The 14,405-nt window shown below is 37.3% G+C and overlaps 1 long non-coding RNA gene across 2 annotated transcripts; it reads right to left on the bottom strand.

The window, feature by feature from the left end:
- Positions 1 to 11,462: 11,462 nt before the first annotated feature.
- On the bottom strand, positions 11,463 to 13,876 carry LOC141592060 (uncharacterized). 2 transcript variants are annotated; one of them, XR_012521038.1, is made up of 4 exons: positions 13,600 to 13,876; positions 13,019 to 13,109; positions 12,026 to 12,160; positions 11,463 to 11,840 (listed from the first exon to the last, which is right to left on the bottom strand). It is a non-coding gene; the product is annotated as an uncharacterized LOC141592060 (long non-coding RNA). The 2 variants fall into 2 exon arrangements; XR_012521037.1 differs by having other exon boundaries at positions 13,019 to 13,112; positions 13,600 to 13,870.
- Between the last annotated feature and the right edge of the window lie 529 nt (positions 13,877 to 14,405).

The following is a 14,405-nucleotide window of genomic DNA, read 5'->3' as shown; positions in this document are numbered from 1 at the left end:
TTAAAGCGAAATGAAAGCAAAAGGTCGTTCACGAATTTCCTTCTGAAACAATACACAGGCTAATTGAACAGTCTCGGTGACTGTTCAAAACAATCAGAGTTGTGTTGTATTGTACGTTTGAGTAAATACGTGAATCAAAAAGGAAAAACAAATAAAATCAAAGGCAAACGAAATAAAAGAAAGCAAGAGACACACGATTTTTAACGTGGTTCGACCTACTCTCTAAAGGTCTACGTCCACCCTCTCTCTTATTATTATTTCCTTTATAACCAAACTCGATTACAAAGAAAACCCCCACGACCAACCCCGATCGTGCGACTCAAGTACAACCCCGTACCCCAAAAACACTCTCTCACAAAAGAAAGATTACAACACACTTTATCTCCTTATATGGTTCAATAATTTAGAACGATGGAGAACAAATATAGTCTTATGAATATAAGAACTTAAGCACACAAGGATGGTTCACAAGACACGAAAAATTATTTTGCAAAAAGAATTTTATCAAGAAACACACGTGAAAAGTATTTTGCAAAAAGCTGTGGATGTGGAATATCAAGCTCTCAATTTTCGGTAGTTCACAATGACTGATCTGCTGGAAAATTATATAGGGAATTAGTTTGGTAACAAACCCTATATTTTGGTAAAGAGATAAAGCATATAAAATCTTTTAGAATAAAATATTTCCAAAAAATAATTTGACTTATCTTGCAAGATAAATATCCCAACTAATTTCAAAAGATATTTTTTTCTTCAAAACAACCAGAAGGTTCTTAAAAATATCTTAGCCAAATTTTGTTCATAAAACATTTTACTCGAAATCCTTCTTTGCCAAAACAAAATCAGTCACGTGTTCTTCATTCAGTGTTGTGAACCATTCTGAACTGAACAGTCTGCGTAACTGTTCAGAACATACGAGTGAGCTTAAGAACTTCATTCTTACAATAAAGCTAGACAAAGACGGACATATGAACGTGATAGCTTCCATCATCTTTGATCAAGGTAGTCCAGACCTGCAACATCAGAAGTCTTGCCAAAACAATAGTTGAGAAGAAACAAAGGATTGGGAACTTGTCATCATCAAGAATCATAGCTCAACAGTGTCTATGCCTGGTGCTTCTTTTTTCTCCTCTGCCTTTCTTGCAACTGGTCTCCACTCCTTCCTGATCACCTTTGTTTCTTTTTTCTTTTCACTCTGTTTCCTCCATCTGCAGTTCATAGTCTCATGTCCAACACCCTTGCAAATATCACAAGTAACAGGCTTCCACTCATACTCAACCTCTATTTTAATTATTTGCCCTAATTCATCCTTGAATTTAACCATGTCAGGTAACTTCTTATTGACTTTGAGCTCTATCATGACTCTAGCAAAATTCAGACGAGTCTTTTCTTCAGTGGCCATATCACCTTTAATAAAATTCCCTATAAGGTTGAATATTTTTGGTAGTCCCTTCCCCCAGAATTTTAAAGGGAGTTTGTGCAATCTTATCCACACTGGTACAACAGTTATAATATCTTTTTTCATGTCTGCCTCACTTGTCCACCCCTTGACAATTAATGGTTTATTATCAAACAGGTAGTGTCCAGATTTCAGCACCTTATCTTTCATCTCCAGGGACTTGAACCTAACCATAAACAATCCATCATGCATAAATGATATCTTATCAATATTAAATTTGGACCATATTCTTCTGATAAAACCCTCTATTATGTTACTTGGAGGATTTGCTCCCATGATAAAAACAAACAACTGCTTGCCTCCAATATTCAATTTCATCACTAACATCATCATCTGTTAATTGCAGGACCACCTCCTCATCATTAGGGCTGCCCTGATCAATACTCTCCTCAGATTGTTGATCATCACCAACACCTTTGTTCTCATCAGAGTGCTTGTCTTCATCAACAGTGTTAGAACTCAGCATCTCCTCAGATTGCTTGCCTTCACCAACAGATTTGTCATTCAAGGTCTCATCAGCAGGAGGAAAATCGGACTCTGTATCCTCATCCTCATCACTGTCCTCTACTTCCAGTTCAGGCTCACTCACCAATTCATGTATACTTTTTGTTTTGCGTGCATCCTCTCCATCAGGTCCCCTTCCAAGGCACATCACAGCATTAGGAGTTGTAGTAGGCCTGTTATTGCTTGATACCCTCTGCGTAGATTGAGATTTCCTAGCCATGTGCAAGGAAATTCAATGGCGGCAGAGTATCAAAATGATTAAATCTCTCTTTCTCTCTCTCTCTAGGGTTTCGAGTTTTAGTTTATTTTTCCACTTTGCTAAATGAAAGGTAGTTGAAAGCCAAAAATAAAATGAAAGGTAGTTGTTCACAAATGACCCTAAGTAAAAGGTAGTTTCTGACAAAAAAACCTAAATTATATGCCAAACCTGTGGTGAAGGTAGGGGGTTAGCATGAGCGCTTGTCCCCACCGGCGGTTGAAAATTTTAAATTTTCCTAATTTTTTCGAGTTTTCCTTAGATCATTACCTTTTCATCCTCCCTGAAGTTTCTCGTCATAGCTAGGGTGAATTCTAGGCTTCGCCACTAGTTCAAACCTTGGGGTTAGAGTGTACTTAATATCTAAACAAACTTTTTTTCACCGTGACAAACTCTAACTTAATACTCCTATGGCATGACTCATGCCAAATAACTCTATTATAATTTGAATCTTTACGAATTATTCACTCATATTTCCTTACTAGTTATTTAATTTTTGAAATGATTTTTTTTTGTTTTTATATATAGAGATATTCGTAATAAATTTAGAGGGAATAATGGAGTGTACGTTGCATGTGCAAGTCAAGTCAAAACACAAAAATGAAGACAGAGAGAAAGGAGAACGTGCAACTGAAGATGACATCCAATTTTATACTCCTGATGCCTTAGCTTTATCTACAAAAAAATGAAGGCTAATACTCCTTATAAGCGTATGATACTCTCTTCGTTCCAATTTTTTTTTAATTACTTTTAGTAAAAAGGTTACCGAAAAAGGAGATGACTACTTGTGATAATCTCATTAAATAACAAATAAATCAAATTAAAATGCATGCGAATGATCAAATTATTCATCAAGACCATCCAAAGTAAAAAGATCAGATAAGCAAGACAATAAAAAACAAAATAGGTAAATAAATTATCAGATTTACGACCAAGAATCAAAGAAATTAATATGGTCTAATTTGGCCATAAGGGTGAGGCCACATAAACTCTCATCTGATGATGGCTAGAAGAGATACAATACACATCAACCCACATGCATGTCGTTTTAGAATTTCAAGGAAGGGAAACAACATAGAAGCTCAAGCACAAACACGTCCCATAATTAATTAAAATACAATCAATCATGCATTAATTAATTAGAAGATAACTTAGACTTAATCAAAACCATGTGAACCTAAGATGGCTTAAGTTGCTTAAGAAACACTAGAAAATCAACTAGTATTGTTTGCATCACCTTAAAGGCGAAAATGTCTCTTTTTCTCACATGTTCAATCATCTATTTTTTTGCCAAGATAGTCTTATTATGCTAGTGCTTAGCATCAAACATTGGAGAGGGATTGACATAGTGCGGATCTTGGAATAAAAATTACGGGATTCGAGGTTTAAACTATTACGGAAATAATTATTTAAGACTCAATCATTGAATTAAGAGGGCCCATAAGTAATTTTACCCTGAAATATGAAAAATTCACAAATTCTTGTTTACGTTCATTGTAAACAAGAATAATTTACAACGGAGGTATAAATTCATCCCAACTAACACCTTTTCTGAGGATGATAGAGCGATACACCCCTTCGTTATAATTTACAACCGTTATAAGCAAGACTAATTGTGAAAAATTAGTAGGGACTGAACCGCACCCTCTTCCGACATAACTAAGGTCCTCCACTTATGCCAAAAACTAAGTTTTTAACTTAATCAACATAGATTTCAATATGTCATGTATTCCTCCCTTAACATGATCCACATTTTAAAAACTATATATAGAAGAATAATCCCATGTTGTTGTGTATGCTTAATGACAAGGTCATCTAAGCCAGTTTGTCTCCCAAACCCACAAAATTTCTTTCATTATTTTCTACATTTTAGACAAGAATCTTTCTACATACAAGACAGCATTAGTAGATCTCCAGTGTGCTGTCCATTTGACCACCAATTTATTTGTACTCTTCTAATTTGTGCAAAATTAAATCAAATAAAGATATCCTAGTATATAAAAAAGCACATAGTTATGCAAGCAAGCTTTATTGCTACTACTAATAACCCCATCAAAGTTCCAATTTTCTTTGGTCACATTTGAGTAACATACAAGCCACATCAAGCTACTTATAATCTCCAATTGACATAAAGGGTATGTAACTCATAAAATCAAACAACTTCGATTTGGTTTTGTTTTTTTACGTGTCATCAATTCACTGGCGTAGCCAGAATTGTTAGAGTGCGGGGTTAGTTTTTATGTAATTGTTATTTGTTTCTTTTTATTGGTTTCTAGGACAAAATATCCAATTAACAATAAAAAAAAAACGTAAAAAGTTATGGGGTCTCAAGATCCCACTACCCTATATGTGGCTACGCCACTGGTTGTCATAGGCAGAAGCCTTTGAGACACCGTGCTATGGTAGAAAATGTTCTTTAGTTTCTTAATACTTAACATGACCAATGTTATTTGTGTAAATATTGTAGGAATTCAGATATATAATCCTGTTTCTTACAAGAGTGAACCAATGATCATATTTTCAAGTACATACACACTTAATTTATCAAAGAAGACTAATTAAACAATCTTAATTAAATATATACAACAGCAAGAGGTCATCCTTTTAATGAAGATGAAGAAGGAAGATTCAAGTGTTCATGTTGGTAACAAAGTCTTGCCAATTATTAGTGATTTAAGTGCTTCATCATCTTCTTCATTGTCGTCGTCGATGTCGATGAGCTGTGTAGATGGTAGTCATCACAAGGAGGATAAGGTTAAAGGTAACAATAACAAAACCAAGGCATTGTTTAAGCTTAAGGAGATGTTAAGATGGGCAGCTGCTGTTAAGGCTGATAAAGGAGGGAAACTTGGAAGAAAGGTAACAAAAAACAACTTAAATTTATCCATTTCACTTTATGTACTTTATGCTTTACATGTATATTGCTCAGTCAGTAAAAAGGCACAAATTAGGGCTAGATTAGTTATGTATAACTATATAAACAGCAAGTCTCATTTAAAACCGTCTTGAGCCCGGCGATGGAACATGCAGGTTGTAGTTGTTATATTTGATGCGCACTAGGTAAACCAATTCCCTGGAAATCATGCATGCGTGGTTGTCCAAGAGTGACGGACTTAAAGTTTAAAATAAGCTCAGAGTATAACATACACAAGATTGCTCTTAGAGAGACTTGAATTTGAATTTTTTGGTTTATTGGTGTTGATTAGCAAAATAATTAGGGAAGTAGTGTTCGTTTGAAAGTATTTGGGCTTATGGTGTCCACGTCATCACTTTTTAATTTTTTCCAATTTTTATATGAAACCGCTAGGAATCTTAGCGGTTTCACTTAAGATTTTTTTTTTATATAAAAGGCAAAACCGCTAAGAATCTTAGCGGCTTACCTACTGTCATATTGTAGTGTACCCATGTAAAATTGTTGGAAATTTGTGAAAATTTGTGAAAATTTGTGGAAAACGCTAAGGACCTTAGCGGCTTTCCTAGATTTTTTTTTTTTTTTTTTTTTTTTTTTTTTACGGATACAAATATTTGGACGATGACATTTTGTAAAGCGCTTAAGGTTAACTTGCGGCTTTACCTAAAACACGAAAAAAAATACAAGTGATGACGTGGACACCATAAGTCCAAATACTATCAAACGAACACTACTTCCCTAATTATTTTGCTAAATAACACCAATAAACCAAAAAATTCCTTGAATTTGCCGTGATATAAAATAAGTGTATTTTAAAGTGGAATATTTTTGGTGATGTTTGTGGTTTCAGGTATTGCACTTTAGGAACAAATCAGCAACAATAAAATCAGGAGGTTTAGATGAAGAAAGCAATAATGATTCTCCAAAAATAAGCTTTAGATGGGAATTAGAGAGTGTTTCCACAACTTGTTCAGCTGCTTCAGCTCCTCCTTCATTCAAGTATGCTCATTGTTCTCAAAGAAAAGGAAGTTGGATCACTACTGATGATGATTGTAAGTCTTATTGTTCCTTTTTTCTCTTGTCTTGACACTTTACACGAAATATCCATTTTTTTCAAATCGTAGTTCTTAAAAAGATAATCGATTTGAAAAAAGAATGTCATTTTCTGAACTCGTAAACACAAGTTGTGTTGCCAGGCCACATAAAGTTTTTCGGGTAAAAAAATGGATGTTTTGTGTAAAGTGTCAAAACTCAAGGATACCACGTGAATTTTCTGAAGATTAAATGGAGGTTTACAGCCCTTGCTTTTGCTGTTTTAGACCGTCTTCGACTACCACAAGGCAATCACTTTGCACGGTTGCGCCTCTTGAAATCCCTTAAAAATTGTTAGGGGGCGTTTGGTTGGAGGTCTATAAGAAAGGGAAAGGGAAACAAAAATATTGATTTCCTTTGTTGGTGTTTGTTTGACAAAAACAAAGAGAATGAAATTCCATTCCTTACCCCTCAATCCATCTAATTCTTTACCCCCAATGTATGAGATTTCATTACCCTTGTTACCCTTCAACCACCTTATTTACCTACCACCACACCTGTGACTCCTGCCATACCAGTCACCATCAAGACGCCATCGCCGCCACCACCACCAAAACTACCACCACAGCCACCCCACATAAACCACCACCACAACACCACTACCACCACAACCACCATCACCACCACCACAGCCACCCTACTGCCACCATCACCACCACACAACCACCCCACCTAAACTACCACCCGCACACCAAAACAAACCAGAACCCACCACACTTCATTTTTTTGATGTAACCAAACAACTAGTTAAGTTTTTGATAATCCCTTACCTCTCCCTCTCTTACCCTTTCTAATTTCCTTTCCCTTTCTCCTTCTCTAACCAAACGCCGCCTTACTTTTTCCACTAGCATCCGTTCAAACTCTTCCTGAACTTGATCCTTCACCCCTCATAAAACCTTCCCATGTCGATCGATGAACATCACTAATTCGCTAATTATGCCGATAATATATTTTTGGATCACAACATGTTAAGTGATTTGATCCCCATGTGAAGATAAATTATGGGTATTGAACGGAGTAGTGATTTATTGTGTCGATTATTATTGATATAATAATTGGTGAAAGCGGGACAAAAACAACATAGTTTACCTTAATATCCAAAATGTGCAAAATCTAATTTGATCTTCTTTATGCTCATTCGTTAATAAATTATCAGATGGGTGCATGTTCGAGTGTTTAGAACATTCAATCAACTAATGTATATCTTATAAAATTTAGTGTTTTTGGCCTAATATAGAGTGTAATTTGTTTTGGTTGGACAGTTGTGGTGCTAGAGCTCTGAAGCAGGAATAGAGGACTAGATCCCAGAGCAAACGTTAAAATGGACTCTAATCTGGAATGTGAGAGGATGGTATCGAGATTCTGCACCATTTAGTGATGCTCTAACATTCTCTTATATTACCTACATAAGGTCCATATCAAAGGCCTTATAAACTTAATTTTTGAGTTTTGTAAAGTGGAGGTTATATTCAAATTTCATTCATAATTGACTTGTACCCCATCCTTTTAACGTATAACAATCTAGGGGGAGAGAAATTTGAACATGTAGGTAGCCGTATCCGTTATCATATTCATATTTGCAACTTCCACCGAACACCCGATAATAATAGGACTCTAACATGTTAAAAGTTTCATATCGACTGATAATCACGGAGATTGGTTATTGTATCCAATCGGAACAAGGTGGATTTTTATTAAATTAATCGTTTTTTAATGGTTTTAAAATTTTAAATTGGTTTAGAGTTTATTCAAGGAATCAGATTTTGACAAATCGATTTCAACTATTTAAAATACATTTTAACAAATTTAATTTATTAAAATTTCACTTTAAACCCCGTGTTCATTCTTTTAATCGAACTCGTATTTTCTCCCTGTTTTCCTTCATTTATTTCCGTATTCTTTTACTCTATCGTTTTGCGTGTAAACCAAACCCTTCATTACCTTTTGCACATCACACATCCTATGTCCATGCGAAGCTCACAAAGCCCATTTCTTAGTCCCCATTAACGACCCAAACCCAACTCAGCCACCACCTTACACACCCACCACAAACCCAAATCGCACCTCTTCTTACCTCCCTTTTGCACACAACCTAATACCCAAATCGTCTCCTACCTGTGACCCATACCCATGGTGTACCTGAGCCGCTACCAGACCAACAAACCCTTTGCCGCTACCAAATGCTTTCACGCAGTAGCCTTGGACTCCCCAAAAACCGAGCTGCTTCACCCCCAAAACTCCAGCAACCTACACCCTCTCACACACTCTACATATACCTCCATTCCTCCTTCATTCACACCAAAAACCAACCATCAAGAACCACCCTGCCCTGCACGAACCATTCGCAAAAACAGCTTACAAAACCCCCTACTAGAAACCGTAAGCATAACTTGCAAACCTGCCCATTCCATGCGGCAACCACCCCCTATTCGACCCTCATTCTACCTGCCCTAGCCCTACCTAAATCCACCACTCCGACCACCATTCAAGATCCTCCTGACCCACTTTCGCAACCACCACAAAAGCTGCCACGTAAACTATCCATAACGCTCTTCGAATCTGCCACAAAATAGCTTTTTCCTCCCAATAAAAAACACCCACTCGACCCCCCTTCTACCCCCACTCTTACCCCTTCCCCCTCCCTTTTAAAGCCTGCACTACCCTCTGTCTATCCACAGAAAACTCGATCCAAGTCACTATCATTTGCACATTTAAAATCTTGCCTTAAATCAGTCACTTAAAACAATTTTAAGTTGCTATAAATTGCTTCGAAATCGTAACCTTTTGTTTAGTTAAAAATTACCGCAAGTGAACCGGCCGGTCAGTTGTAGTGTTCATGCTGTCAAAGATATATCTTCTATTAAAGATACTCAAGCACAAATATCTTTCACAAATATTGCTAGTCAACCCCGTAGCATTCCTCCACATGCAATGTATATTTTGTATGATTAGTTACCATCTATTGCTTTTTAATTTATGTAGTCAATGATTCTCTTTGATTTAGATAGTTGTATACTACCTTTGTAAATACTATAAATATAGGCTTGTAATTTAATTTACAACCTAACATATTCAATAAACACTTAATATTCACATGGTATCAGGTTCATAATCGATTCTATACTAACTCTTCTTCTTGCTTCCGCACTTGTCGGTACACCCATGCATCCAACAACAACCTCATCCATAACCTTGATGAACCGTACAAACCTCTCATTTTCCTTCACTTCCTGTCTTGCACGAAACTCACGCCACAAACCTATCGCACCTGGCGATTCCAAATTACCCGTCTCCTTCAAAGGTATGGTTTATTTGCCTACCTTGATGGCTCCAGCAAACCTCCATCTCCAACCATTACGCCCGTTGCCACCGAATCCAAACCAAATCCCGAACCTATCCCTAACCCTAACCCTGCCTATAACACTTGGTTTCGCCAAAATCAACTCATTCTTGGTGCGTTGGCAGCCACGCTCCATGACTCTGTTGGTCCTTTCATCCTTGACGCCACAACCTCCCATGAAGCATGACAAATCTTCGCCACCACCTATGCCAACCCCTCACCCGGCCATATCTTCCAACTCAAGGATATGCTCAAAAACGTCTCCCTTGGTGATCAATCCATCACGGATTACCTCTTGTCGATTAAGTCATGCACCGATCAATTGGCTTGACTCGGCAAGCCCGTGGATGCAGAGGACATCACCTCCCACATTATTTCTGGTATTGACCAAAATTTTTACAAACCCGTAATTGATGCAGTGTGAGTCTGGGATGTTCCCATCTCGTTTGAGGCCTTTTATAAAAAGCTTATTCAATATGAAATCTTTGTAAAAAAACCAGCCGCCTTTCACCCCTTCACACATGGGTCGATCTCAGGGAGGTCAAGAACTAAGTACCAGTCCGTCTCAAATTATAAATCAACTACGAATCAATTAACGGGTTGCAATTAGCTAATCTAAACTATATATACTACTAAAAGAAATTATAAAATACAAAATACGAAAGTTACTTAATAATAAAAAAGTATAGAATTCATATAATCCCTAGTAGTTTGACAAGTTTGCAAATAACGACTCTTTTGTTTAATTGTTTTTTTTTTTTTTTTTTTTTTTTTTTTTTTTTGACAGCAGTAAAGAAAGGTATACCTACATAAAGTTCGGGCAAACATTGCCCATATTACACATGCAAGTAACCGTCACTACGATACTAATAGTAAAAACTAGCAAAAGACCATGTCGGATAGAAACATCAAGTTGGTGGAGTACGAAAAAGTGGACGAAAGTCTCCTTATCGACGTTGTGCGAGTAGCTAACATCTCCTGAAAGCCTCCGATGCATGTGAGATGCGGAGTGACGAGGGCGTGGTGCACTTACGCCACAAGAGCGTAGAAAGAGATGGTGGATGACAGGCAAAAGGCTGCATCCGATGGAGCATGGGCTCCTACACCAAGGCAAACGAACTCTCTGATCACCTGCGAACGACGGATCAACAAACCCAGCACGTACACAAACCACATCCAAGGATTCCCTTTGACCAGTTTTCTGTCCATAAATGCTTTAAAGCGCCGTCTAGCGACGGATCCAACTCGAACCAGACACCGATCTTCATAACACCGATTTATTATACCTAGAAGCTCCCCAAGGATAAAGGGACAGGACACCCTAATCATCCATGAAGAGACAGCAATAGCGATAACCAACACCCCCGAGGAAGGGACAGGACACCCTAATCATCCTTGAAAGTGCGGCTAGACTTATTTGAAAACACGATAAATAGGAAATAACCATCCAACAGAAATGAAAACCACCACATCCTTACCAACCACGAACACATCCACTTCTGACTCCACCCACCCAACACATCTCAACAAAAAAAACACGGGAAACTGACGGAAATAATCCGTCAATAACGCGCTTTTCCCGTCAGAAACTTGGGTTCCTGACGGTTTTTCCGTCAGGAATGGACGTCACTACGATTCGTCACGAAAAACGGGTTCCTGACGGAAATCCGTCAGGAAATTGATTTACTGACGGAAAACCGACGGGTAATCTGTCATATTAGTCAAGTGCGTTTCTGACGGATTTTTCGTCAGGAATACCCATTACTGACGGTCTATCCGTCATCTGTGACCCAAAAAGTCAACAAAAAGTCAACTTTTCTGACGGAAATTCCGTCAGAAAAGTCAAAAATTCTGACGGAATTTCCGTTAGAAAAGTTAACTTTTTTTTAAAAAAAAAAAATTTTAAAAGTTAATTCTCATTCATAAATCAACAATTACAAAGTAAAACCCGCTAAACAAGGATGACTTTCCAGCCAAGCATACAAACTTATACAAACGTAATATTTAATCTTTCTAACAACTTGATCGATAGTAGCATATAGCTCATTGAACAGTCTGGCATTCCTCTCCTGCCAAAGGAGATGATAAACAGCAGCAACCATGGAACAACAAGGATTTTATCTAGCTAAATGACTACTACCTTCCTCACTCCCATAATTTTCCAGCCAAGCTTATACTAACTCAATCCCTGAATTGCTTAATTGCTTCAAGCGACTCAAAATGACAGAATCAAGAGGTTTCTCAGGTGCCACTCTATCAACTTGCACCCAACGATGGCCTGCAAGCAAATTCAGCAGTCCATAATTAAAACAGCCCTTAAATAGCTGACACCCAGATTCGACAACATTAGCCCATTGCCACAAATAGTCCCGCAAATGGTGAGGTCACAAGAAGTCGTATGTACACAATCTTACCCCATCAAATGAAATGCTACTAACTGAACTCAAAATTAGTAATTTTTACCTGGCTCTTTGCTTGCTTCATGTCTTCCATGTTCAAAGCTCTCAAAACGATGGCCTCTTCCGGCTTCACTTCTCCTTTTACCTCAGATGAAGCATTAGTCGAGTCTACATTCTCTTATGCTTTCTTCTTCCTTTCCTGTAAGAATGACAGTTGAAAATCGAGTGAAAAATAATATTGGACAGGCATATATAATCCATTACTCCATCACTAATACATCAATTTCTACCAATTAGCATATCCAAACACCCCAATTTATGGCTATACTCGTATCATACTCTCTACAGCACCATTACAACTATTCAAACTTTCAAAGAGGCGAATTTATAAAAGGCTAATTGTGTTGGTTCACAGCAAGTGAATGTTTAAGTCGAGAATTACTTTCATTTAAGCAAATTTTGGAAGTAAGACTATCTAATACAGACTACTTCTTCAATTATAGTTAGTAAACACCACTCGTCATAATTCAATCAATGTTGTTGTTGTCGTTTGTACGCTAAATACCGTATCATTCACCATTACAACTAAGTTGATCAACTGCCACCTTCCAAAACAAACACTTCAAAGATAATTCTACTTTATCAAACTAAATTAAAACCAAAACCAACCCATTAAACAGTTTAAATCCCTTTCAATATACTCAACTTTGTCCCAATCAATTGTTTACCTTTTCACTTTCGTGAGCGGGAATTTAAACAAGATAAACAAAATGACGGTACGGAAAATAACTGAAAGTGCTCATCTTCATCAAATTAAACATACCCAACTAAAAAGATTGAATCATTATACTTCTAAATAATAGTAAGGGAACAAGTAGGATATTAGTTTAGGTATAGAGAAATTACAGTAAGATTTATAAATCATCTTTGTCACTGATAACCTAACACAAGACACAAACAAAGCGTACAAATAAATAAGTAAATAATTAAAAGAAAAGGACAACTTTCATCAAAAAGCATTGATTTTTAACAATTGACAAAAGGCTCGAATGCATACTCAATCTCATACTTATCACCAACACGTCTGAACTTGTCTGCATTAATTTTTGTAATCAAAATGCGTTTCTTCAGTTGAGCAAGAACAGGAGCTGCTGCATCCAACTCACATGAAAATATCAAATCATTATATTTTGCTCTGAATATTCTACTCCGTAATACCATTAACAAAAATCTTAACGAAACGAATACAATTGAAGCAAAGAATCGAAACAAATCACTCTCCCAATCTTCTTACCACAAACAATTAATCAAAAATCAACCTATCATCAATCTCAACATCACAGTCAACAACTTTACAATTCCATTACAATGTTAAACTCTCTAAAATTCGCGATATCAACTACTGCAGGCAGGGCGCAATTTTACGACAAAATGAAGTAAATTAAGCATCGTAAATCGGAATCATTTGATATTATCAAATAATAATTCTCAGCTATACAACAATTCAAAATCATAAAAACTCAGAACAAATCATCATTATTATGGATGCAAATCGAAACGGAATAATTAACAATTCAATTAAACTACAAATTCAATCGAAATTGATAATTAGGGTTTTACAGACGTTGATAAACATACCTGATTAGAACAAAAGAAAGAAAAGGAGGAAAAGACAAGCAGGGTGGTGGTGGTGCAGCGGCGATGCAGCAGCAGCAGGAGGACGGCGGTCGGAGATCGTGGGGGAGGGGTAGGAGAAGGAGAAAAAGGAAAATAAGAAAAGGAAGTAGAAGGACAAAGGAGGTTGTTGTGGTGGTCGGAGTTTGTGGGTGAGGCAAGAGGAAGGCGGAAGTGGAGAAGAAGGAAAAAGGAGGTTGTAGAAGTTAGGGTTTAATCGATTTGGGAAATGAATGAGGAAGGAGAGTGTCAGGTTTTAATAATGTTATATATGTGACGGATTTTCCGTCAGAATTTACGACTTTTCTTACGGAATTTCCGTCAGTAAAACACCCATTCTGACGGATATTCCGTCAAAATCCGTCACACTATATTACCGCCATTAACACTGGTCAACGCGCCAATATTATTTGACGGATTCTGACGGATAATCCGTCAAGAATATTTTCTGACGGATTATCCGTCCGTATTCCGTCAGTTTCCCGATTTATCTGACGAATTTTTATTTTCGTCAGGATTCCCGTCACTATTACGCGTTATTTATCTGACGGATAATCCAAGGACTCACACCACCCACGAAAAGGACGGACACCAACAAAGGAACGACACAGTAAAAAAGGCCACCAAGAAAACCAGCAAAGGACACCCATTTCACCAAGCGAAACCTCCCAGGACCACTGCCTTACATGCAAAACCACCTACACAACCACCCAGAACAAAGGACTGATTGGTGGGGGAAATGGGGGGATCACCAATCGGTCCTAAAACTG

The sequence above is a fragment of the Silene latifolia genome, chromosome 7 (genome assembly GCF_048544455.1).
Source record: "Silene latifolia isolate original U9 population chromosome 7, ASM4854445v1, whole genome shotgun sequence".
NCBI classification, from domain to species: domain Eukaryota; kingdom Viridiplantae; phylum Streptophyta; class Magnoliopsida; order Caryophyllales; family Caryophyllaceae; genus Silene; species Silene latifolia.
Note: the sequence above shows the minus strand (reverse complement) of the source record. Positions and strands in the feature narration are given on the sequence as shown.